General features: G+C 35.3%; 1 long non-coding RNA gene across 1 annotated transcript in view; it reads left to right on the top strand.

The window, feature by feature from the left end:
- LOC109266338 (uncharacterized) overlaps positions 1-27,649 on the top strand; it is a 129,712-nt gene that overhangs the window by 70,872 nt on the left and 31,191 nt on the right. Inside the window, exon 2 of the long non-coding RNA XR_002079669.2 lies at positions 25,665-25,738. This is a non-coding gene — a long non-coding RNA (uncharacterized LOC109266338). The remainder of the gene's footprint in view (positions 1-25,664; positions 25,739-27,649) is intronic.

Here is a 27,649-nt window from a genome sequence, read left to right as displayed (position 1 = left end):
AGAAGATGAGTGACATTTCTGGGGGAAAAAGACTATGATGGAGCTCTTCCCCCCTTCTTTGTTTAGTTATCTCTCTGTTATTTACTTAAAGATTTACAGCCTGGAGGAAAACTGCATTTACGTTGAAAATAATATAGAAACTCTATTGCTTGCTGTAGATTCCCATTTTTTTTTCCTTCACTCAAATTCTATAGGGGAATATATCATTTATATATTCATAAGAATAAAAGATATGTATTTTTATTAGACCAACACAATCTCCATAATTAGAGCAGCAACTAGAGCAAGAATAAGAGAGCAGTCTGTCTAAAGGCCATCAGAAAGAAATGGAAGGAGTCGAACGATTTAGTGTACAGTCAAATCAAAACCAATACATAGTTGAAAATCTGAAACAGAACAAACTGGAAAGTACATAAAGTTGAACATTTAATTAAGTTAAATTTATTTTACTTTTGTACTTTCATTTTATATGAATTAGGGCTTTTCTAAATAGTGTTTCCATACTGTATTTTGTATCATTCAGTGAGAAACCCTGGCTAACCCTGTTAATCAATATTCTTGATTAGCTCTCATTATGCAGACATGTGTTTATGGACCACTTGCGATTATACTGAATCGTGATTTTTTATGAAATGTTGTAGACATTATTGGTATTAGAATGTAGTATAAATAGCTCTTCAGAATTCTGTATCAAAACATAAGTATTACTGAGCATTTTTATGTTTAAGACACTGGCCTAGTTGCACAAGCAATATAAAACATAACCATTTCCTTTAGGAAACTGAAAGGTTAGTTGCAGAGATATGGACACATATGCAAACAAGTGAAAAATGGTTATCAATTTATTGAATATCTACTATGTGTCAGACACTATTTTAAGCATCTAATATATGAGTAAATAAAATAGACAAAGTCCATAGGATTATATCAATGGATGATAATAATGTCTTCAAAAAGAATTTAACTGGTTATTTGAAAGTGAATAGTGTGAAAACCAACACAAATGTGTAATCAAGAATTGTGGTATATGAACATATATGTATATTCAACAAAAAATATAATAAAATGAAGTCTTATGACAGGGACATTTAAAATATGAGATTTTAATTATCTATACAACTCTTAACTATGCATGATTTTCAACTTAATTAGAACTTAAAATTAGATAAGAGGAAACTCAATTGATATAAAGTAAAAAATAGAGTATTTTCCTTAAGTGAAACAATTGACTTTTGAATATTTAATGTGATCATTTAAAAAATATGCATTCAGTCTTCACCAGGACGTCAAAGGTAGCAGATCTGAAACTCAAACTGAACTTGGGTAAATCATTTAATCTAACTAAAATTGAATTTCCTCACTTGTAAAATGGAGTTAGTAAGGTTGCCTGCCATATAAAGTCATTAGAGATATTTAATGAGATTATGTAATTTGTGAGACTTAGTAACACAGACACACACACACACATACACATATACATTACATAAGCATATATATACACCTATAGCATATATATACATATAAAATGTATATATATACACCATTTTATGTATTGAATACTACCAGTAATCAATACATAAAATACTTATTACCATTATTACCTTAAATTTCTGTTTTGTAATTTGAAGATCTTAGGATCATTTTATAATGCCAATCCAAACAACTCTCGACCACCTGACTCTGTAATAATTCTTTCAAGACATAAGTATTAGGGAGAAACTGTTATTTGCCACATACAAAGTAAGAAAAACACAATCTTATACATTAATAAAATAATCAGTAAAATACGTCCCTAAAGATACTATTAATTAACCATCTTTTAAGGCTAACCATTGGTACTTAAGTAGTTCTATGAGGTAAGTACTATTGATCTTGGTTTAAAGATAAAGAAACTGAGGCTCAGAGTGTTTGGATGAATCATCCAAAGTTATATTAATGATAATGAGAAAGCAGAAATTTCAATCTAGTCTTTACTATCTTCAAAGATTATACATGAAATTCTGAATTGGAGAGTGTGATAGTCATGTTGATGCATGGCATAGATCCTTCTGATTAATGATATGTTGCACTAACTGCTCCTTAAAGGATCGCTCAGTGGCAGAGAGCTTCTCAGCTCAAGGCTATGGCCTTTCCAGGGTGGCCCATATCCATTCATTGACTGATAGGGATAAAGATAATTCCAGTATTTTGGCTTGATAGGAGACAACTCTGATGGGCTAATTTAACCCTAGAGCTTCTTGTGTGCTTGGCTGAAGTTCTTGGCCTGCTTGTGTTATACAGATCAACTTCCTTCTCAGCCTGACCTTAATTCCTACTCCATTCTCCACAAGAGTTCATTCTAAGTGTACTGCCTCAAATACCCTAAACATGATAGTCCATCTCAGCTGGAGAAGCCAACCTGCAACACAGAGCATCAATTAGAGAATGGTCTATTGCATCCCGTGGACTCTTTCTTGGTTTTGCAACTACTTTCAATTTTTGTTATTTTGAAAGAGGCACTTTAATGGTAACCTGTTAAACTAACTTTTTTTTTGCATCCCTTCTGTTCTACTTTATTTTATAGATTTTGATCTGATAAAGTAATAAAATTGACAGTTCTTTATTTGCTATGAAAAATAAGTGAAATGACTCTTCACTGTAGAATAGATATCTACAGAAAAGTCTCTTGGTGATCACATTTGCAAACTAGCCGCTTTGGTGTAATGAATAGACTTTTAGGCTGTGGGTGGGAAAGGTTAAGTTTTTGTTTTACCCATTCAGGTAACTAGCTGGATGACAACTAGAGGGCAACTCTACCTTCTCCTCACTCCTTGTCTCCAAAACTAAAATGTGTTTACCTGCTCCTTTAGAGCCCTTCCAATTCCAATTTTGTTCTTTATTTCTGGTCGACCTTCAGAAATTTTTAGCATTAAGGCTCTCTGTTTCCTCTAATCTTTCTAAGGAGTAATTAATGAACTATAGACAATTACTTTAAATTGCTAGTAGAGCCTTAGAAGAACCCTGCAGTGAATCATTTGTAGTGTGAATAATCACCTCTTAATTTATGTGTTTTGTAAAAACTCAGATTTATCTATTGGAATATGTTACTTATTCTAAGAAAATTTGACCTTTGACAGTAGGATAGAGGTAGCCCCTAAAAACCATCACTTTTTGGAATGTAATTTCAAAGGTGAAAAATGGCACTGTGTAGAGGTTACATTTTTAACATTTAACATTCCTTACCAATAAAAATTCTTCTCTTTCAGGAAGTTTACTAGCTTTTGTGACTGAGAACAGCATTTCTTAGTAGACTGGAATCTTTAGAGCCTCTGAACTGTATTCAAAGGCAGTTAGTTATACATGTCTTTAAAAATAGCTTTGGCATCCTTAATACCCTCTGAGAACACAGAGGTACACAGAGGTTTTATTTTCAATGCTTTGGGAATAATGTACACTGTGTTTCATTTCTCCAAATGAAACTATGTAAAGATGATTTATTTTGCCAAGTTATGTTGGAGGAAATATTTATTCTATCTACTAATCTGGGCTCAAGCTAAATATCAAAACTGATGATGCATCAAGGAACATAAAGGTTTAGCCAAACAAAGAATGAACAGATAATGCAAAAGAGACTCCGCTGAAGGAAATGTACTATATATTAAGAATTATATATGCATTCAAAACTTAAAAATATATATATAACTTCCAGGATGTCTCTTATCACAGCAGCAATGAGAAGAGAAAAGTTATTGTCTGTCAATTTGTAGGTCATCTGTCTAGATAGCCTCAACAATCAACTTAAATAGTCTCTGGACATGGCTACTTCATCTTGAAGTCCCTAGATTGCCCTCATCAAAATTAATTGCTTCTCCTCTTCTTTCTCATGAAACTTTATTTTCATTGCACTCAATTTATTTTCTTTCTATTACATGCAGTTGTTTATATATTCTCTTTTCTTATGAGATTATAAACTTTTGAGAGTAGAATTTTATTCACCCTTGAATCCATGGAAATCTGATTGCACAATGATGAGAACAAGCAAAAATAAGCATTGGTTCAGAAATAGATTAAATATAGTCTAAAAAATATTTTATATTCTGCATTAACCTTTTCTTAAATTGTAAGCTAATATAAACCAACACTCAGAAAGAACATAACATAACTTTGATGTTAGAACATTTATAACAGTGAATCTTGTTCTAAAGAATGGCGAATGTTTTAAAAAGCAGAACCCAAACAGAGTAGGAGCATGATGTCAGAGAAGTATGAGGCATAGCTATTTTATGGTAATTGTTAATATCATTTTTAAATGATTTAATTTTTGTCTATAAATTTTAAAAACAAAATCTCTAAAGGTAATTTTTTTTTCAAAGCCTCAGTAGAACTTGGAATTTGGCATACTGATTCTGTAATTCATCTGGAAGTAAGAAGAAAAATAAAAACACAACTGTTCTTTTCCCTGTTCCTTGAAGAAGCTGAAATCAGAAGGATACAATTAGGAATATCTCCTTCCCTAATGATTTTTCAATTGTTTCTGTTGTATCTTCCTTCTTCCTCCTTTAGCAAACTCTTTGGCAGATCTCAGTACTTTGGGATCATTTAGGGAGCTAAACCCATCTCGTTTCTGTGTAATAAAAAATCTACTTCTATGTAAGTCAAACCTTTTACTCCTGTCACCAATTCTACTTAGTCTTCTCCTACGAATGCCTCAGAATGGTGAACGGTCTACTATCTGTTCTACTTCTGTCCACTTTTGCTCGACTCCTTCCAACTCCTTCACAACAGGGAACGAGTAAGGAGTATTAGCAGGGAAAGGTAATTGGTGGTATTGGAATCTTGTAATAGGTAGTCTTTTGTGTGCCAGGTGCCCATATGTCTTGTGGGGTATTTTTGTTTACTCTTCAATGAGTCCTCTCATTAAGGGCTCCCACCGTGCATTCTTTACATGGATGACAGACTTCTTGATTAAATTCCCATTATGCCCTTCAGCTCCTGCATTCAGATGATATACCTTAAAGAAAGTTTTTCTCCTGGGGTCCTCATGCCTTAGCAGTCAGCTCTCTCAAGGAGGGTTATTTATTGCAGGATTGCTTATAGCCTATTAAGGTTTGTAGTATCTAATCGTGACATAACAAAACTACATATTCTTAGTCTGAAATGGAATGGTATTTAAGATAATTTAAATTGTTATGTGAAAAATATGCCTGGTATGATTTCACCCTCGTAAGAAATGCATATGGATATTTGCACAAACTAGTAAAAGCATTTACTTAAAACATATTAAAAATCTTTAGCTCTGAAATTACATGTGGTTTTCATTTTCTCCTTCATGCTTTTCCATATTTTCCAAATTTTCAATGATGAACATTTATTGCTTTGGTAAAAAGAACAAGAATGAATGCCTTTAAAAAATAGCTTTTTAGAAGATTTTGAAGTGACAGACGAAGGCTATTTTAAAAGTTAACTATTACAGCAGTGTCTGACAGAGTCAGTAACAGCACCATAAGGAAAAAGAACAGGTGATGCTAAGTTATATTTTAGAGATAATTTCTAAGTTGGATGTAGTAGTTTGAATACTGTCTCCCCAAAATTCATGTCCACGAAGAAACTCAGAATGTGACCTTATTTGGAATAAACATCTTTGTACAGTAATTAAGTTAAGGGATCTTGAGATGAGATCATCCTAGATTCAAATTCGATGACTGGGGTCCTTATAAAATAAAGGAAAGGTAGATTTGAAGCTCACAGAGTAACAAATTAAAGGTCCTATGAAGATGAAGGCAGACATTGGAGGTACTTAGCCCCAAGCCAAGAAACATCAAAGGTTGCCCTCAACTACCAGGAGCTAAGAGAAAGTCAGAGAACAGTTTCTCTCTCAGAATCTCCAGAGCCTGCCAACTTCGCTGACACCTGGATTTTGGACTTCTGGCCTCCAGAACTGTGACAGAATACACTTCTGCTGTTTTAAACCTCTAAGTTTCTGAAGATTTGTTACAGCAGCCTTAGGAACTAATATAGGAAGAACCAGGAGCACTTCCATTAGATGATCAGTCTCTACTTTGGATTTACTTCATAATGTTTTAGGAAATATTCAATAACATGAGTATCAGCTCTGCAAAATATGGTGATAGAAAAAAGTATGACTAAAAGAGAAAGAATTATAAAAAATGGTTGCTTTATTTTATTTGTATTAGATGTGCAGAGATGAATACGGAGAACTTTAATATGTGAATGATGTTTTGAGAAGCTATTTTGTTCTCCCTTACTGCGTCCTCACATACTGTGTTGCATATGTTAGGGTGGAGTGGGTGGCCTTTTTTGTTTTTTGGCTTTTCACACGGAATTTTAATTTTTCTTCTTTTTAAAAATCCAAAATGGCAAATAATATTTTTTCAAGTATTTCCTAAAGATGTGAATTGGACTCTACATGAAATATTTAAATCAGGGAGCTACTTAAAAAAAAAAAATCACCACTTGCCATAACACTTCCAACTGAGAAGCAGAGAGTGGTTATAAATACCTGTGACTGTAGAGCATTTCGATGTATTAAAGGGAATAACAAAACATATTATGAGCTATGATGATGTTTTCAAGGAGATTGTTCGCATCTAATTTTCAGTTTATAATCAAGCATTGGCTTCTAACTCTGGGCCCTGGAAATGATACTTAGGGTCCATCCAAATCAAGGTGCACAGTGAATAGTCAAGGAATCTAGATCCTATTGTGTGGCATAACCAGAGTTTTACAGCTTGAATGAGAGGTGTGAAGTGATATAATGTTAATATTCAGTATTTGGTATATAAAACCTTGGGTTTCTGTTTATTGCCTACCCTTAGCAAAAAGAAGGAAGGGGAAAATAGTATAAATCTGACTTTATTAATGCTGTTTGAGATTAATTAGTAAGTTATTATTTTAATAATATTATTATATTAATAGTCCTGTTTATTTTAATAGTGAATTTATTTTAATTTATAATTTGTACCTCATTTTTTACTAAAGAAGTTCTAAATAACTTTATAAGACCAAATTAGTCTTATAAAGATTAAGATTAAAAAAGATTAAAAAAGATTAAAGATAAAAAAAGATTAAAGAAGATTAAAAAAAAAAGAAGTAAAAAAGAAATCCTTTAAAAAAGGAGATCTTAACCCAGCATCCATAGTTAGGATCATTGAAATCCCTGAAAGTTTAAGTTCAATTTGATGTGTAGGTTTTCATTAATCAGGGGAGTGCCTTCATGACTTTGATAGTGTTCAAGGATGAACAGGCCCAGACATGTTGGGGGCCACTACCTCAGAGAAAGAAGAAAGATCATTGTACCAGTAACCAGAATGGTTAGTTATATCCATTGAATATTGAATTTAGCTCTCAGAATACAGAGTAAAACACATACACACATATATGCATGCACACAGAAGCTATATATAATTCTTCTATAATAAAGAGGTACAATTTCATTTTCGGAGACCAGATTTTTTCTAATACTAAGTTTCAAGAGAAATCAATCATACAGCTGGTTCTACAATAAATATAATATAATTTAATATCCAAATATCTTTGACAGCGGGATTACAAAAGATATGAACCTTTAAAGTGATGTTTCTAGTAAAGTAGAGTGAAAGAAAAGCTGAAGACATAGCTTTACATCTTGGCAGTAAAGGCATAACTGTGTGTGTGTAGGGGAGCAAGATAATACAGACCAGATGTAATAATATAGAAATATAGCTCTGGCCTAGAGAAATGGAAATTTAGCATATCTTTTAGATGAACTTTCTCAAATATCAGAGAGAGCATGTGGTGAATGTCAATCATTGTATTATTGAATTCTTTGGCACTGTCCTAAAGAGAAATTGGTTAAAGAGGGACCATTTATTCTACGAACTTGATATTAAAATGACAACATTGTTTATGTTATGATGAAGAGACCACCTAAAATATGCATAGGTGTGGGGAAAAGATGTGCCCCCAAACAAGACTGAAATTTTCTCAGAAGTAAGTTGTTTTATTTCAAACACTTGGGTAATTTTTCAGTGCACATGTTAGAATTTAAATTCAAGGCTTATCAAACAATTTAAACCATTAAATAATCATCATTATGGGTTATAAGATATTTACTTTTTGTAGAACAAAACATTAATATTAAAGGGTCCACCAGTATATTTTTGGTGATTCTATTTATATTATCCGTTTAGAAAATTGCAAATATTTAACAAAGTTAATATAGTTAAGCGTAGTTGTAGCAAACTTTCTTTCTGACAGTGATTATTTTATTGAGACTACATTCAGTTTTTAATATATTTTTTAGCATAAATGAAATTCCTTTCTTTGATCTTTCTCTTAGAAATGGATATGTATCCAATTAATCTAATAACCATGCCAACTATTATATTCATATTCTTATTCATTATCAGCTTCATTCTAAAAAAATTTTGAGAGTTTAAAGAAGGCTCTATGGATATCATCTTAAAAGGTGGTGAGAGAATCTTTAATGTGCTACTTCTCCCTCTCAAATGAGAAGGCCATAAACAAATACATTTGAAAGCAATTAGGATTTTAAAAATCTATCTTTCCCTACATTTGGCTTCTTTATCTTCAAAACCTATTTTGTTCATTAAGGTATTATAAAGAAAACATGGGAGAAAATCTCCTTGGCAATGATGTTTTGGATATGACACCAAGATGTAGGCATTAAAGGAAAAATAAACATATAGGGCATCAAAATAAAAGCTCTGTATCGCAAAGGAAACAACCAACAAAATGAAAAGGCAAATTATGGATTGAGAGAAATATTTGCAAGCCACATTCCAATGAGATGTGAGTATCCAAAAATACAAGGAACTTATATAACTTAATGAGCGAAAAACCATATACCCCAAATAAAAAATGGGGAAAGGGCCTGAATAGGCGTTTTCTCAAAAAGAGATAAAAATGGACAACAGGTGCATGAAAAGGGGTTCAACATCACTAACCATTAGTGAAACACAAATCAAAACCATAATGAGATAATCACCTTACACCTGTTAGCATGGCTGTTATCAAAAAGACAAGATAGCAAGTGTTGGCAAGGATGTAGAGAAAAGGGAACCCTTGTGCACAGTTGGTAAGAATGTAAACTTGTATAACCACTGTGGAAAATAGTATGGAGGTCCCTCAAAATATTAAAAATAGAAATACAAAATAATCCAGCAATCCCACTGTTGGGTTCATATTCAAATGAAATGAAATCACTACCTCAAAAAGATATCATCACCCCCATGTTCACAAATTATCTAAGATATGAAAATAACCTAAGTGTCAATCAACAGATAAATGGATAAAGATAATGTGGTATATATATGTAGACTGGAATATTATTCAGCCATAAAAATGAAGAAATCCTGCTATTGTTGACAACATGGATGAACCTGGAAGATATTATGCTAAAGAAATAAACCAGAGAAAGACAAAAATTATATGATGTCACTTACATGTGGAATCTTAAAAAGTTGAAGTTAGAACCAGAGACAAGAATGGTGGTTAAAGAGGGTGGAGGAGTGGGGAAAATGAGAAGAAGTTGGTCAAATATCTAAACTTTAGCTCCAAGATGAATAATTCCTGGGGATGTAATAGACATCATAGTGGCTACAGTTGATAATACTCTATTATATATTGAAATTTGCTGAGCATAGATCTGAGTGTTTTTACCACACATACAGACGCAGATGCAGACACACACACACACACACACACACACACACACACACACACACAAAGGTAACTATGTAACATGATGATGTGTTAATTAGCTTGATTGTGGCAATAATTATCACAGAATATATGTATATCGAACTATCACATTATATACCTTAAATATATATAATTTTTCTTTGTCATTTATACCTCAATAAGGCTGGAAAAGATATTACACAATATTATTTTATATCTATAAGTATATTAATCCAAATTTAAATGTATATATACATATATATATATAAGCACACATACATACATGAATATACATATTTAACAATGGGTGGATATTGACTATTTGTTTACATGGTTATATTGATCACATATCATGTTTTATAATCCAGACCTAGTTTGTGCTTCATTGTGAATGACAAAGATAAAATTATCAGAAAAAGATAATTTCTAAAAAATCATTACATTAAAAATGCCAGCATCAATTATAATTTTGCCCCTATTTGATTGGATAACATCTAGTCAGTGCCTTATTTTTATGTAAATTTCAAAAGCAATAGATTCAAATATCTCTAGGTTAGTTAAATGATCTAAATTTGAATTGGAGAAAGTTATGTGAACCTTTTAAAAATATTTCCAAGTATATATACAGTTTTTCATGTGGTGTATGAAATAACAGAGAGCAAATTGAAAATAGAGTTATCCTATAACATGCAAACCTAAATATTACATGAGAGTATTTAAATGTTTAGAGCACATGCAACAGAACCCAGAATACATACATTACTTTTCAAATATTTCTCTTTTTTTAAATATGAAATTTATTGTCAAACTGGTTTCCATACAACACCCAGTGCTCATCCTAACAGGTGCCCTCCTCAATACCCATCACCCACCCCCCCCTCCGTCCCAGCCCCCATCAGCCCTCAGATTGTTCTCAGTTTTTAAGAGTCCCTTATGGTTTGGGTCCCTCCCTCTCTAACTTTTTTTTTCCTTCCCCTCTCCAATAGTCTTCTATTAAGTTTCTCAGGATCCACATAAGGGTGAAAACATATGGTATCTGTCTTTCTCTGTATGACTTATTTCACTTAGCATCACACTCTCCAGTTCCATCCACATTGCTACAAAAGGCCATATTTCATTCTTTCTCATTGCCACATAGTACTCCATTGTGTATATAAACCACAATGTCTTTATCCATTCATCAGTTGGTGGACATTTAGGCTCTTTCCATAATTTGGCTATTGTTGAAAATACTGCTATAAAAAATAGAACTACAGGCCAATATCCCTGATGAATATGGGTGCAAAAATTCTTGATAAGATACTAGCAAAAAAATTCAACAGTATATAAAAAGAATTATTCACCATGATCAAGTGGGATTCATTCTTGGGCTGCAGCGTTGGTTCAACATTCACAAATTAATCAATGTGCTACATCACATTAATAAAAGAAAAGAAAAGAACCATATGATCCTGTCAATCGATGCAGAAAAAGCATTTGACGAAATTCAGCATCCTTTCTTAATAAAAACCCTCAAGAAAGTCGGGATAGAAGGAACATACTTAAACATCATAAAAGTCGTTTATGAAAAGCCCAAAGCTCAAATATTTCTAAAACTGCAAAGTAAAAAGTATTTTCCATGTCCATCTAAAATGCTATATCCTGATGACCCCTAATGGCTGTACATATGGTTTGGAAAACAGCATTTAAATCTCTCAACTGGCAGTCATGAAAATGTGCAAATGTTCCAACTATTCTGTGTTCTTCTTTAACAAATTTTTTTAGTGTTTATTTATTTTTAAAAGAGGGAGACAGAGCACGATCGGGGGAGGGGCAGAAAAAGAGGAAGACACAGAGTCTGAAGCATGCTCCAGGCTCTGAGCTGTCAGCACAGAGCCCGATGTGGGTCTCAAACTCACAAACTATGAAATCATGACCTAAGCCAATTTTGGACGTTTAAATGACTGAGCCACCCAGGTGCCCCAACTATTCTGTGTTCTTAATGACTGTCATCCACTAGTTGTCATGGCATCCAAACCATGATGTACATATGTGCTCAGGCTCACATATGGATCCCATTGGACACTGACAGGGAGGAGCTTAAAATGACATCCCAAGCAGCCATAGGCCCCTGCTGATACACTATAAAGAGTGAGTGAAGCAGCAGGGAACCTATGGAAGAGTGCTGATGAGCTTAACTGGCAACAGATGCTGGATTCCCTGGACACAGATAGAAACAAGCATAAGAGAAGGAAACAAAGACTTGAAAGTACATCTCGTTCCAATTGCACTTTCATGCTGGTGAAAACCCAAGTAGTTGCTATTGAAGAATCAGGTTGAGAATAAAAGCGTGTTACCCTAGCCTTCATATCTTTTGGTTTTTAAAATTTTTAGTCACAAAATGAGATAATATGGATTAAATAACTTGCCGAATTTCTTCAGATTTGACATTCACTCCCAATTTCATTGATTCTTGAAGTTGGCTAGAGTCTTGAAATTTAGATCTTGAATAAAATGTTTTGCATCTATAGAAAAAAGAATGGTTTAGTGGGAAATGCCTGATTGTTGGAATCAGAAAGATAAGGATTTGACTGATTATTCCTTCTATCGCTCTGTATCATGAGCCAATTTGCAAATGTAAGGGCAACTTAAATAGAAGTTAGAAAATATATAATAGTCCCCTTTCTCCATTAGACTCTCTCAGAATATCTTGTTGGACTGTACTCACCATTCTTATTGCGATGATGATGATAAAATACCCCCTAGATGAGGTGAAGTGAGGTGAATGATGACGTAGACATCACGGCATAGTGTTAAGACTGCTATTGATCTTCTGACAACACGTCAGGAGGATCATCTACTTCCTGACCACAGTGGACTACAGATAAATGAAACCAGGGAAAGTGAAACTATGGACAAGGGGGAATATTGTATTTACATGTTACACAAAAAAGATTCTTTACTGAGATGACTAAAAATATTGTAATTTCCTTAATTATATCTCATCTCTTAGGGTCTTTGATGATGTATCCAGGATTTCATACCTGTGCTTTAATTCTGATCTTTTAATTCACATTTAAATCCACACTTGACAAGCTGAAGTCTTATGACTGAAGTTTTTTCACACCTAATGATTTTCACATTGGCATATACAATGATTGCAATCATTATCTCAATTACATTAAAGTTAAGAGATTTGCCTTTTATTCTTAGCACAACACATTCTTTTCTACTGTTTTTATATTCACTTTAAAAACAATACAGCAAAATCAAAGATGGTAAATCCTGAAATGTTGGTTTGTCTGCTGGTACAAAATTCTGAATTCTGTGTGTAGAAGACAAAAGCATGCAGGTAATAACACAGGAAATTTTGGATTGTATAAAAACCAAACTTACAAATGTCTAGTACCTATAAATATGATATATTCTTTATATGTTATAAGTCACTTTTTTGATAAAATTATTTTCCAGATTCTTATTTGCAATCTTAAAGTAAATTTGAAGCATTGTGCATTTTTTCATTTACAAGGTTGTTAAAATGTCACCAGCTGGTGGAAAATCTTAGCAGCTTTACTATCTATATACCTTTTCCCTTCTTTCTAAGGCATATATATCAAAACCTTTAAACTAGACTATTTTATGTATAGATGACTAGATTTATTTTTAAATTTATTTATGTTGTACATTTTCAGTTAAGAAACAAAGACAATAGGGAGGAACCAAGATGGCAGAATAGCATGGAAGTTTTTTGTGTGCCTCGTGTCCAAGAAATACAGCCAGACCAACACTAAACCATCCTGCACAAGTAGAACACTGATTGGAGGATTAACACAACTATCTTCACAACCTGAACCACAGAATTAAGCAGGTACACAGAGTGGAGAGCTGAACTTGGGGAGCGGGAAGCCGTGCTGGGCAGGGAGGTGCTTTCACAGACAGAGAGAGGATGGAGTGGTGGGGGGAGAATACAGGAAAAGCATCCCTCCCCAAAAGCAGTTGGAGAGAACATGGAAAATTGAAAACATCCACAGGGACTAAACTAAAAAGGGAGAAAGCAGAAAGGAGAGGGTTTAAATTCCATTAACACTGTAAACAAGAGGAGCGCAAAGGCTGCAACTCTGTAGCTCCATACCTGGCGGTGCTCTGGTGGGAAGGACGAATTCCCAGGAGCAGAGGGGGTCCGGGAGGTTTTCGGACCACACGGGGAAAAGCAGTTCCACTGCTGGAAGAATACTTGTTGAAGTCACCTGGTCCCAGCAGACCCCAGAGAACATTTGCTGGTGCTGGAACAGATCATTGGGTGTGAAGCCTGGTGCCAGATGTGTATTGTGATTTTCCATAAACCCTGAAACGCTGCTACTACGCTGTCTCGTGAACTTTTTCTGGGGCAAACTGGCACCTGGCCACAGTCTCAGGGCACCAGCAGCAGCAGGGTTTAGCAAGTGTTCCTGGGTGCCGTTGACATTCGACCATTGCTCAGTGTGACCCTCCTGCAAAGGAGCAGAACGAGTCAAAGCCACAGTCCTTCAGAAGTAAGGGGCTGGGGAAAACAGCCGCATCTGAGACAAAACTCGGGAGAGAGGTATTGCCTGGGGCCTGATCACGGAGAGTCAAAAAGCAGGGAGTGGACGAAAGCTGAAGACAGAGGATGGGTGTGCTATTGCTGATCAGAGAGAACAGTTCCCATACTAGAGACTGTGTAGCTGGGTGACACCATTTTCACTGCTCCCACGCATGCGCATAAGCACCTACAAGCACTGCAACAATCCACCCCAGTAGGCTAGTAGTGCCATCTACTGGAGAACTGAGCTGTTACACTGAGCCCCGCCCAACTGGGCCAACCTCGCTTGTCAAGAACACGAGTCTCACCGCCTACTTAGTTTATGGAATATAACACTCCATAGCTACAAAGTCTGACTTCTAGGGGAAACGAAGAAATTTCAGTCCTACTTCAATCTGTTAGCAGGTCCATCTATTCACAGTTCTTTCTTTTTTTCTCTCTTTTTTTCTCTTTTACAGTATTCTTTTTCTTGAATACAGAAATAGAAAAAATTCAATTTTATTTTCAATTTTTATTAAAAACATTTTTCTTTAATTTTTATTACTATATTTTTACTTGTGTGTAAATTTTTTCAAAATCTATCTTACTTCCATCATTCTACTTCAGTGTATTCACCTTTTCAAATTTTCCAACGATTTCCTTTTCTTTTTTCTTTTTCTTTTTTCTCTTAGTTTCTTTTCTTTTTCTTAAATGCAGAAAGAGAAAAACTTCATTTTTACGTTCAATTTCTATTAAAAATATTTTTTCTTTAATTTTTATTACTATATTTTTTGGTTTTATGTAAATTTTTTCAAATTCTATTTTACTTCCATCATTTTAGTTTAGTTTATTACAGTGTATTCACTTTTTCAAATTTTCAAATGATTTCCTTTTTTTCTCTTTTTTCTCTTTCGTTTCTTTTCATTTTCTTGAATACAGAAAGAGAAAAAATCATTTTTATTTTTAACTTTTATTAAAAATATATTTTCTTAATTTTTTCTTCTAAATCATTTTCTTTTGTGTAAACTTTTTCAACTTCTATTTTACTCCCATCATCTCATTTTAGTCTACTTCAGTGTATTCATTTTTTCAAATTCTCAAATGATTTCTTTTTTTTCTTTCCCACTTTTTTTCTCTAATCTGTCAAAACACTTTCAACACCTAGACCCAAAACACACCTAGGATCTAGCATCATTTATTTGATTTTGTGTGTGTGTGTTTAATTTTTTAATTTTAATATTTTTTAATTTTAATATTTTTTAATTTTAATATTTTTTAAATGTTAATATTTTTTTAATTTCAATTTTTCTACCTCATTAATTCCTTTTTTCCCTTCAAAATGACAAAACGAAGGAATTCATCCCAAAAGAAAGAGCACGAAGAAAGGACAACCAGGGATTTAACCAACACAGATACAAGCAAGATGTTTGAACCAGAGTTTAGAATCACGATAATAAGAATACTAGCTGGAGTCAAAAATAGGTTATAATCCCTTTCTGCAGAGATAAAAGAAGTAAAAAATAGATGGGATGAAGTAAAAAAACGCTATAACTGAGCTACAATCATGGATGGATGGATGCTGCGGCTGCAAGGATGGACAAGGAAGAACAGAGAATCAGCAATATAGAGGAGAAACTTATAGAGAAAAATGAAGCAGAAAAAAAGAGGGAGATTAATACAAAAGAGCACGATTTAAGAATTAGAGAAATCAGTGACTCATTAAAAAGGAACAACATCAGAATCATAGGGGTCCCAGAAGAGAAAGAGAGAGAAATAGGGGTAGAAGTGTTATGTGAGCAAATCATAGCAGAAATCTTTCCTAACCTGGGGAAAGACACAGACATCAAAATCCAGGAAGCACAGAGTACCCCCCATTAGATTCAACAAAAACCAACCATCGACAAGGCATATCATAGTCAAATTTACAAAATACTGAGGCAAGGAGAGAATCATGAAAGCAGCAAGGGAAAAACTACTAGGTACTTATCCAAGGAATACAAGTATGCTGTTTCAAAGGGACACATGCACCCCCATGTTTATAGCAGCACTGTCAACAATAGTCAAAATATGGAAACAACCCAAATGTCCATCGATGGATGAATGGATAAAGAAGAAGTGGTAAATATATACAATGGAGTATTACTCGGCAATCAAAAAGAATGAAATCTTGCCATTTGCAACTACGTGGATGGAACTGGAGGGTATTATGCTAAGTGAAATTAGTCAGTCAGAGAAAGACAAAAATCATATAACTTCACTCATATGAGGACTTTAAGAGACAAAACGGATGAACATAAGGGAAGGGAAACAAAAATAATATAAAAGCAGGAGGGGGACAAAACAAAAGACTCATAAATATGGAGAACAAACTGAGGGTTACTGGAGGGGTTGTGGGAGGGGGGATGGGCTAAATGGGTAAGGGGCACTAAGGAATCTACTCTTGAAATCATTGTTGCACTATATGCTAACTAATTTGGATGTAAATTTAAAAAAATAAAAAATAAAATGAGTGATGTTGAGAATTTTTTCATATGTTGGTTGGCTATCTATCTGGATGTCTTCTTTGGAGAAGTGTCTATTTATGTCTTTTGCCCATTTCTTCACTGGATTATTTGTTTTTTGGGTGTTGAGTTTGATAAGTTCTTTGTAGATTTTGGATACTAACCCTTTATCTGATATGTCATTTGCAAATAACTTCTCCCATTCTGTCAGTTGCCTTTTAGTTTTGCTGATTGTTTTCTTCACTGTGCAGAAGGTTTTTATTTTGATGAGGTCCCAGTAGTTAATTTTTGCTTTTGTTTCCCTTACCTCTGGAGACATGTTGAATAAGAAGTTGCTGCAGCCAAGATCAAAGAGGTTTTTGCCTGCTTTCTCCTTAAGGATTTTGATGGCTTCCTGTCTTACATTTTGATCTTTCATCCATTTTGAGTTTATTTTTGTGTATGGTGTAAGAAAGTGGTCCAGGTTCATTCTTCTGCATGTCGCTGTCCAGTTTTCCCAGCACCACTTGCTGAAGAGACTGTCTTTATTCCATTGGATATTCTTTCCTGCTTTGTCAAAGATTAGTTGGCCATACGTTTGTCGGTCCACTTCTGGGTTCTCTCTTCTGTTCCATTGATCTGAGTGTCTGTTCTTGTGCCAGCACCATACTGTCTTGATGGTTATAGTTTTGTAGTGTATCTTGAAGTCTGGGATTGTGATACTTCCTGCTTTGGTTTTCTTTTTCAAGATCGCTTTGGCTATTCAGGGTCTTTTCGGGTTCCATACAAATTTTAGGATTATTTGTTCAAGCTCTGTGAAGAATGCTGGTGTTACTTTGATAGGGATTGCATTGAGTATGTAGATTGCTTTGGGTAGTACCAACATTTTACCAATATTTGTTCTTCTTATCCAGGAGCATGGAATCTTTTTCCTTTTTTTGTGTGTCTTCTTCAATTTCTTTCATAAGCTTTCTATAGTTTTCAGTTTCTATAGATTTTCCACCTCTTTGCTTAGATTTATTCCTAGGTATTTTATGGTTTTTGTTGCAACTGTAAATGGGATGGATTCCTTGATTTTTCTTTCTGTTACTTCATTGTTGGTATATAGGAATGTAACCGATTTCTGTGCGTTGATTTTATATCCTGAAACTTTGCTGAATTCATGAATCAATTCTAGCAGTTTTTGGTGGCATCTTTTGGGTTTTCCCAAAAGAGTATCATGTCATGTCATCTGTGAAGAGTATCATGTCATCTGTGAAGAGTGAAAGTTTGACCTCTTCCTGGCCTATTTGGATGCCTTTTATTTCTTTGTGTTGTCTGATTGCAGAGGCTAAGACTTCCAATACTATGTCGAATAACAGTGGCAAGAGTGGACATCCCTGTCTTGTTCATGACATTAGGGGGAAAGCTCTCAGTTTTTCCCTATTGAAGATGATATTAGTGTTGGGTCACTCATATATGGCTTTTATCATATTGAGGTATGCTCCTTCTATTCCATATTTTCTTAAGGGTTTTTATAAAGAAAGGATGTTGTATTTTGTCAAATGCTTTCTCAGCTTCTATTGAGAGGATCATATGGTTCTTGTCCTTTCTTTTATTGATGTGATGAATTACATTGATTGTTTTGTGGATATTGAACCAGCCTTGCATCCCAGGTATAAATCCCACTTGGTCATGTTGAATCATTTTTTTAATGTATTGTTGGATCTGGTTGGCTAATATCTTGTTGAGGATTTTTGCATTGATGTTCATTAGAGAAATTGGTCTATAATTCTCCTTTTTAGTGGGGTCTCTGTCTAGTTTTGGAATCAAGGTAATGCTGGCTTCATAGAAAGAGTTTGGAAGTTTTCCTTCCATTTCTATTTTTTGGAATAGCTTCAAGAGAATAGGTGTTAACTCTTCCTTAAATGTTTGGTAGAATTCCCCTGGAAAGCCATCTGGCCCTGGACTCTTGTTTTTGATTACTACTTTTGATTATTACTTTGATTTCCTTACTGCTTATGGGTCTGTTCAAACTTTCTATTTCTTCCTCTTTCAGTTTTGGTAGTGTATATGTTTCTAGGAATTTGTCCATTTCTTCCAGATTACCCATTTTATTGGCATATAATTGCTCATAATATTCTCTTATCATTGTTTTTATTTCTGCTGTGTTGGTTGTCATCTCTCTTTCATTCTTGATTTTATTTACTTGGGTCCTTTCCTTTTTCTTTTTGATCAAACTGCCTAGTGGTCTATCAATTTTGATAATTCTTTCAAAGAACCATCTTCTGGTTTCATTGATCTGTTCTGCAGTTTTTTTTTTTGGTTTCAATAGCATTAATTTCTGCTCTAATCTTTATTATTTCCTGTCTTCTGCTGGTTTGGGGTTTTATTTGCTGTTCTTTTTCCAGCTCCTTAAGGCATAAGGTTAGGTTGTGTATCTGAGATCTTCCTTCCTTCTTTAGGAAGGCCTGGATTGCTATATACTCTCCTTTTATGACCACCTTTGCTGTGTCCCAGAGGTTTTGGGTTGTGGTGTTATCATTTTCATTGACTTCCATATACTTTTTAATTTCCTCTTTAACTGCTTGGTTAGCCCATTCATTCTTTGGGAGGATGTTCTTCAGTATCCAAGTATTTATTACCTTTCCAATTTTTTTCTTGTGGTTGATTTCGAGTTTCATAGCGCTGTACTCTGAAAATATGCACGGTATGATCTCGATCATTTTTACTTCTTGAGGACTGATCTGTGTGCTAATGTGGTCTATTCTGGAGAACGTTCCATGTGCACTGGAGAAGAATGTATATTCTGCTGCTTTAGGATGAAATGTTCTGAATATATCTGTTAAGTCTATCTGGTCCAGTGTGTCATTCAAAGCCATTGTTTCCTTATTGATTTTTTGATTAGATGACCTGTCCATTGCTTTGAGTGGGGTGTTGAAGTCTCCTACTATTATGGTATCACTATTGATGAGTTTCTTTATATTTGTGATTAACTGATTTATATATTTGGGTTCTGCCACATTTGGTGCATAAATGTTTACTATTGTTAGGTCTTCTTGGTGGACAGACCCCTTGATTATGATATAATGCCTTTCTGCATCTCTTGATACAGTCTTTATTTTAAACTCTAGCTTGTCTGATATAAGTATGGCTACTCCGGCTGTCTTTTGTTGACCATTAGCATGATAGATGGTTCTCCATCCCCTTATTTTCAATCTGAAGGTGTCTTTAAGTCTAAAGTCGGTCTCTTGTAAACAGCATATAAATGGATCTTGTTTTCTTATCCATTCTGTTACCCTATGTCTTTTGATTGGAGCATTGAATCCATTGACTTTTAGAGTGAATACTGAAAGATATGAATTATATGCCATTATGATGCTTGTAGAGTTGGAGTTTCTGGTGCTGTTCTCTGGTCCTTTCTAATCTTTGTTGCTTTTGGTATATATAAATATATAAATATAAATATATATATATATATATTTTGATGAATATATATATTCATGATCTATATTCATCTGTAAATATGATTTTTTCTCTTTATTCAAGAAAATGAAAAGAAACGAAAGAGAAAAAAGAGAAAAAAAGGAAATCATTTGAAAATTTGAAAAAGTGAATACACTGTAATAAACTAAACTAAAATGATGGAAGTAAAATAGAATTTGAAAAAATTTACATAAAACCAAAAAATATAGTAAGAAAAATTAAAGAAAAAGTATTTTTAATAGAAATTGAACGTAAAAATGAAGGTTTTCTCTTTCTGCATTCAAGAAAAAGAAAAGAAATCAAAAATAGAAAAAAAGAAAAATAAATAAAAAATAAAAAGGAAATCGTTGGAAAATTTGAAAAGGTGAATGCACTGAAGTAGACTAAAATATAAAGGTTTAAGGAAAATAGAATTTGAAAAATTTACACACAAGTAAAAAACATAGTAATAAAAATTAAAGAAAAATATTTTAATAAAAATTGAAAATAAAAATGATTTTTTTCTATTTCTGTATTCAAGAAAAAGAATACTGTAAAAGAGAAAAAAAGAGAGAAAAAAAGAAAGAACTGTGAATAGATGGACCTGCTAACAGATTGAAGTAGGACTGAAATTTCTTCGTTTCCCCTAGAAGTCAGACTTTGTAGCTATGGAGTGTTATATTCCATAAACTAAGTAGGCGGTGAGACTCGTGTTCTTGACAAGCGAGGTTGGCCCAGTTGGGCGGGGCTCAGTGTAACAGCTCAGTTCTCCAGTAGATGGCACTACTGGCCTACTGGGGTGGATTGTTGCAGAGCTCGTAGGTGCATATGTGCATGCGCGGGAGCTCATGCGTGATGCGCATGCGTGAAATGGCGTCACCCAGCTACCCAGACTGTTCTCCCAGATCAGCAATCACGCACCCATCCTCTGTGTTCAGCTTTCGTGCACTCCCCGCTTTTTCACTGTCCGTGACCAGGCTCCAGGCAGTACCTCTCTCCCGAGTTTTGTCTCAGATGCGGCTGTTTTCCCCAGCCCCTTACTTCTGAAGGACTGCGGCTTTGACCTGTTCTGCTCCTTTGTGGGAGGGTCTCACCGAGCAATGGACAAATGTTGGCTGCACCCAGGGATGCTTGCTGGACCCTGCTGTTGCCGGTGCCTGAGACTGCGGCTGAGTGCCAGCCCTCCCCAGAAAAAGTTCACGAGACAGTGTAGTAGCAGCGTTTCAGGGTTTATGGAAAATCACAACACACATCTGACACCAGGCTTCACCCTTAACAACCTTGTTTCAGCACCAGCGAATGTGGCCATTCTCTGGTGTCTGCTGGGACCAGGTGGCTTCAACAGTCTCTACTAAATGTCCTTCCAGCAGTGGAACCGCTTTCCCCGTGTTCCCAAGAGAACCTCCCGGACCCCACTTTGCTCCTGAGGATTTGCCCTTCCCACCAGAGCACCACCAGGTATTGAGCTGTGGAGTTGCAGCCTTTGCGCTCCCCTTGTTTACAGTCTTAATGTCACTTAAACCCTCTCCTTTCTCCCTTTTTAGTTTAGTCCCCGTGGCTGTTTTCAGTTTTCTACTTTCTCTCCAGCTGCTTTTGGGGAGGGGTGCTTTTCCCATATTCTCCCCCCGCCCCATCTCTGTCCTCTCTCCACCCGCGAAAACACCTCCCTTCCCGCCGTGGCTTCTCACCCCCCAAGTTCAGCTCTCCGCACCACATACCTGCTGAATTCTGTGGTTCAGGTTGTACAGATTGTTGTGTTAATCCTCCAATCAGTTTTTATGTGTGTAGGATGGTTTAGTGTTGGTCTGGTTGTATTTCATGGACCCAAGACACACAACAAACTTCCATGCTGTTCCTCCATCTTGGCTCCTCCAGGCCACTCTTGATGATAAAGTTTGAGTGTGTTGGTGCACACACATATGGAGGAAAGGTTGGTCATTGTCAATCAGACAATACCTTAGCAGATATTAAAGGGAACAAGACTGTAAATACTCATATGTTAATCATTTTCTTCTTTTCAAAAAATAAATTGATAGGTATTTTTTCAAAGAAACAGAGGTAGGTAGGTAGGTACCCGATATTTTGATATGGCCTATTTTCTCACAATTATTTTTTCTCCCTTTTTAAAAGTCTGGATTATTTAACAGGGTTTAAAATCAAACTATAAACTTCTAGGTTAGTAAACAATGCCAAATCAAGTGCGTAACAGATGCCTCTGCTTAACAATGATAAACATTCAAAAACATTTTGTTGAGTAAAAGGAAAAAGTGAATGAACAGAAATTTCCTCTCCATTTTTGAGATTAACTTCAGTTCTTAACCTATTTCCTAATTCTTCCCATACCCAGCCTATTATTCTTTTCACATTTAGAGATGAAGCCAAGGTAATGAAGAATGATTGCTTGCATATATTTTCAGTAATTAAAACAGTGTGTTCACATTTGATGCTACTGCACCAAATACCTGTATAAAGATGTCTAACTATATGAATGTTACTTTGCATCTGGCCTTTTAAATCGGGCCAATCTATTTAGGCACCAAGTCTTAATTTACTTTTAAGCGAAAGCTACAGGATGGATGCAGTCCTAGTCTTTTGTTTAATGACCTCCTGCCTTCACTATTGTCTCCTAATCACTCAGTTAAAATATCTCAATAATTACAGAGGTTCAACCCTATGAACCTCTATGAGGGTGAATCCTGAATCCTATTTTCTCAGATTTGGTGACTACATGAAACTCTCTCTGGTGTTTTAGACTTCAGAGTTTTTAGAATAACCCTTGGATTTACCTAATCCTTTGAACTTGAGGTCTTCTGCTATCTATACATGGGTCCCATTCTCATGGCGAATAAATTCAAGTTTACTCCTGGCCTAATTTTCAAAAGGCTGGACTTCATACGGGTAGGACTAGAGTAAGAAGAAATAAGAGAATATGCTCTGTATCCCTAGAAATAATAGAGTTTGGTTGAATGGTTAAAATTCACTCCAGAGCATATTCAAGTTGGAATGCTCTTATAAAGGCATCTGTGAGTTGAGCATCCTTAGCTTTGCTGATACAAATTGACTTAGCTTGCTACAGAGGTGCTATAGTGCTAATAGTGGTGATGTAGTTTTCAGTGTGGAGATGAATCCATATGGAGGGAAAAGGTAGTACTATTATTTTCCATTCTTCTATGCCAGGATAACAAATATAGGATGAAATGGTTAACCAGGAAAAAATCGAGGATTGTTACACACAGTGAGATTATTGAATACTTATGATATAGAAACTATTGCAGTAGTAATTTGTGTTCACTGAGGAAGGCTGAGTAATGTTACTTGCCTAATAGCTTTAATTTCCCAACCAAAAACACCAGGGAATTTTTAAAGCCCTCCTATTGCCACCACCATGGCAGGCAATGTTTTACAGCCATTCTTAAGAGACAGGTAAAACATATGTTTTCCAGTACTACATTGAAGGGCATATTTCTCTAAGAGTCTACGTTACCTGTATATGTACAGTTGAGTGCTAGTACTTGCAGCAGCCAGGTTATGTGAATTCAGTTAATAAAAACTCCATGTTTAAAATATAAACATTTAAAGCAGAGATTCCTGAGAATTTACTATAATTCGTACTGAGTTTCAAATGTCTGTGTTCAGTTGGAGGCCACATTTGTGGTCCCCAAATGTAAAATGTTCTTTGCCATTTTCCCCTTGGTTAAAGGAATACAGCCTCTTTTCGGAGTTCCCCACCACATACAACCTAAGTAAGGTTGGAAATCCTTAATTTTGGGAATCCCGAGTGCCCAGAGTTCTGTTTTGATTGTTGCTCATTGCTGTCAAGCGAAGATAGTCATGTCAGGAGTCTCTAACATTTCCACAGTGGTGCTCACTCAGTTAGAAGGTTGGTACCAGCAACACTGCCAATATGGCCACCTACCTTTCCACCTTGTACATATGGGATAACTTGAAATAAATAATGCCCAGAGCCAGTGCAACCAATACCAGATTGTTGTGCTTCAATCACATATATTTGTATTGGAGCTGCTCAGAAATGGGAAGGAGAACCTGCCTTCTTTGTTACTCTTCCTCGAGGGCTTGTGTAGATTACTTGAGCCTCAATACACCCATGGTCAGTGTTGATTTTTTTTTCAGTTTGGTGTGCACTCTGCAATCTCAGTTTCACAGGAGTGTAGCTACAGGCCATAACATTCCTGTCTTCTTAAAAAAAAGTTTTTAATGTTTATTTATTTTTGAGACAGAGAGAGACAGAGCATGAATGGGGGAGGGTCAGAGAGAGGGAGACACAGAATCCAAAACAGGCTCCAGGCTCTGAGCTGTCAGCACAGAGCCCGACACGGGGCTCGAACTCATGGACCGCGAGATCATGACCTGAGCCGAAGTCGGCCGCTTAACCGACTGAGCCACCCAGGCGCCCCAACATTCCTGTCTTTATGAGTTCAAACCCAAGTGGTGGCAGAGTGTAAATCTGCTACACCCTCTGAGAACTAGTGCTGATAGAGTTTAAATTCTGCCACCCGTCATTGTCATTAGATGTCATCTGTGGATGTGAAGGCCTGTCTTGATCATACTGCCCCCATGAAATGAGACCAAAGCGTTGGCTCTTAAAGCAAATTTTTATGAGTGCTCCAAATGTCACAGACATAAGTATGATGCAGTTCTTTCAACAACTCACACAACAAAGTAGTACCACTACTCTACCCAAGGGTAGGGGGACTTTATGCCAGAGCAGAACTACATTAATGGTTAATCTCACTCTTTGGCACTGAAACATGTTCTCAAGCCTTGTCATTGCTCCCTGCACACCTCCTTAGAATGACTTACTGTACCTCTCCTTATAACAAGTTTTTTTTTATCCGTACACCTTATGGTTTGTCTTCTGTCAGGGTACCCTAGTCTAGTAAACATATATGTATATGTCTAAGCATCATTGTGGAAAGTCTTCCATCCCCATCGCTTCTGCCTATCCTTCTAGGAAGCATCTTATTCCTTATTTGAGTAAGGAAATTCTTCTATTCAATAAACATGTATTCATTGTTTACCATATTCCAGGCAGTTATGTAGGCACAGAGAACACAAGAGTTAAACAAAAAGAGACAAAAATTTGTGAACTTATATAGTTTTCTCTCTGTGGTGCTGATAGAATAAATAAGAAAAAAATAACATTTCTGATAGCAGTAAGTGCTAAAGAGATAAATAAGACTAGGAAGTGGGATTAGAGGTCATTTTAGGATTGAGGATGATTTTCAATTTTACATGGAGTTTTTGGGAATCTCCTGCATATGAAGGGCACATATGAGCCAAGATAGAAGGAAAATGAAGAAGTGAGGCAAGATTTCTGAAAGGAGATCATCCCAGAAAGAGTGTGCAAAAAATGTACAGTCTCTGAGGAGGGGGTATCCTGGCGGCTAGGGAAGGAGTAGATCATAGGGCTGGTGTCTTAACTCTGTAGGATAACAACCTTAATGTTCCTTCTCCAGACTAGTTAAGACACCCATTTACAATGAGGAGAAAGAGTCATTGACATGATCAATCTATTGCAGATTAACATGGTACACAGATGAGGATCAGCAGACCATGAGGAACCAAGATAAAGAAAAGATGCTGAGACAGCAAGGTAAAATAATGTGCCTTGCCATATCTAGCTAAGGATATAATTCCTTAGTGAGAAGTGATTAAAAGATAATGCAGGACTAACATGTATTTACATTTGAAAGCATTGGCCCAAGTTTCCTGCTTAGTAAGCAATGTATACAGTGTATAGACTTAGAGGAATTAAATAATTCTCAATTGATTTAGTGTTTTATTTATAAGTTTTATCAAAGATAGGAACTTTAAGCAATGAAAATCCAATTATAAGTACATTCAAACTCTGCTGCTTTTAATAAATAGCTAGAGCAAAATTAAACCTGGAAATATTCTCAGATGCTATTTTAAAGAATGCATTATATTTTTATATGCCCAATTTAGCACAATTCTGTTGATCTGGGGCCATATTCATTTAACAAATTCATTTAACAAATATTTCTTAAGTACATATTATGTGCAAGGCTGTGTTCTAGTGCTAGGGATATAACACTGATCCAAACTACATCCCCACCTCATGGGCTAGTAGACAAGGCAAGAATTTAGTCAGGTACTAAATTCTATAAAGAAAAATCTGTGTAAATGGATAAAGAATTTCCATGGGAACGTTCTTTGTATGTACACAGTACATTGGCACCAGGCCCTACTTATTGTAATCTTTGAGGGACCTAGATTGAAGAATCAGGCAGTCTTGTGTGTTGTTGGTTGTTATGCTAGAGGAAAAAGAGAGATCTGGAAGAAGGTGAACCAGAAAGAAGTGTGATATTTCTCTCTTCTACTTACAACTCATTGCCCAAAGTTAATTGCAAGGTCCACTTGGCCACAGGGTAGCCAGGAAGGAAGCAGACCTAAGCATCTTTGTTAAATAGCACCAATAACCAGCAAGAAGGGGTGTGAGTCAAAGAATCACTTTCTAAGAACGTAACATTTGAACTGAGACCTGAAGGAAATGAGGAAATGAGAACAGGGAACAGAACATTCCTAGCAAAAAAAAGAAGAGTAAGAAAGCTAAAGCCTATTTGGTTTGTTCAAAAAGGAGTTAAGACTTCATAAAAATGAATAAAGAAATAAATAAGTACAACTAATGAAATGGAAGAAAATAAAAAGAGAACCTACAGATTGGAAGAAAATTATTTGGTAAAGGACACATATCCAATATATATAAAAGCATATGCTAACAATGAGAAGACAACCTAATTTTTTTAAATGGGCAACATATTTGAGACACTCACCAAAGAAGATATAGGAATGGCAACTGGACACATATAAGGCTTTAAACATAGTCATTAGGAAAATTCACATTAAACTATAATGAGACGCCCTATACACTCTAGAATAATGACTGACAATATCAAGTATTGCTAAGCTGTGGAGAAACGGGAAACTGGTGCTGGTAGCAAACAAAATGGTACTGTTACTTTGGATAATAGTCTGGCAGTTTCTTAAAGAGCTAAACATAAACATCATATAACCCAGTAATTTTGTTCCTAGCTATCTACCAAAGAAAAGCAAAAACACATGTCCACACAAACACTTGGATATCCGTGTTCACACAACATTATTCAAAAGAGTCAAAAATAGAGAAAATTCAAATTTCCGTGAAATGATTAAATGGATATTAGTCAGCAATAAAAAGAAATAAACTACTGTTATATGTTACAATATAGTTAGGCCTAAAAACACTATGCTAAATGAGAGAAGGCAGAGACAGAAGGTAATATATTGTACGATTTTATTTACATTCAATTACCAGAAAGGGCAAAACTATAAATATAGAAAGCGAATCCATAGTCTCTTAAAACTGTGAGTGGGAGTAGGAATTAACTGCAAATGGGTACAAGATAACTTTTTTGGGATAAATAGTGTGTTCTAAGACTAAACTGTGCTGCTAGTTGCACAAAGGTGTGAATATACTAAAACTTGTTAAAATGTACACTTAAAA

Source organism: Panthera pardus, unplaced genomic scaffold (genome assembly GCF_024362965.1).
Source record: "Panthera pardus isolate Hobbes unplaced genomic scaffold, ASM2436296v1 HiC_scaffold_16, whole genome shotgun sequence".
Taxonomy (NCBI): domain Eukaryota; kingdom Metazoa; phylum Chordata; class Mammalia; order Carnivora; family Felidae; genus Panthera; species Panthera pardus.
This window is presented reverse-complemented; position numbering and strand designations above follow the sequence as displayed.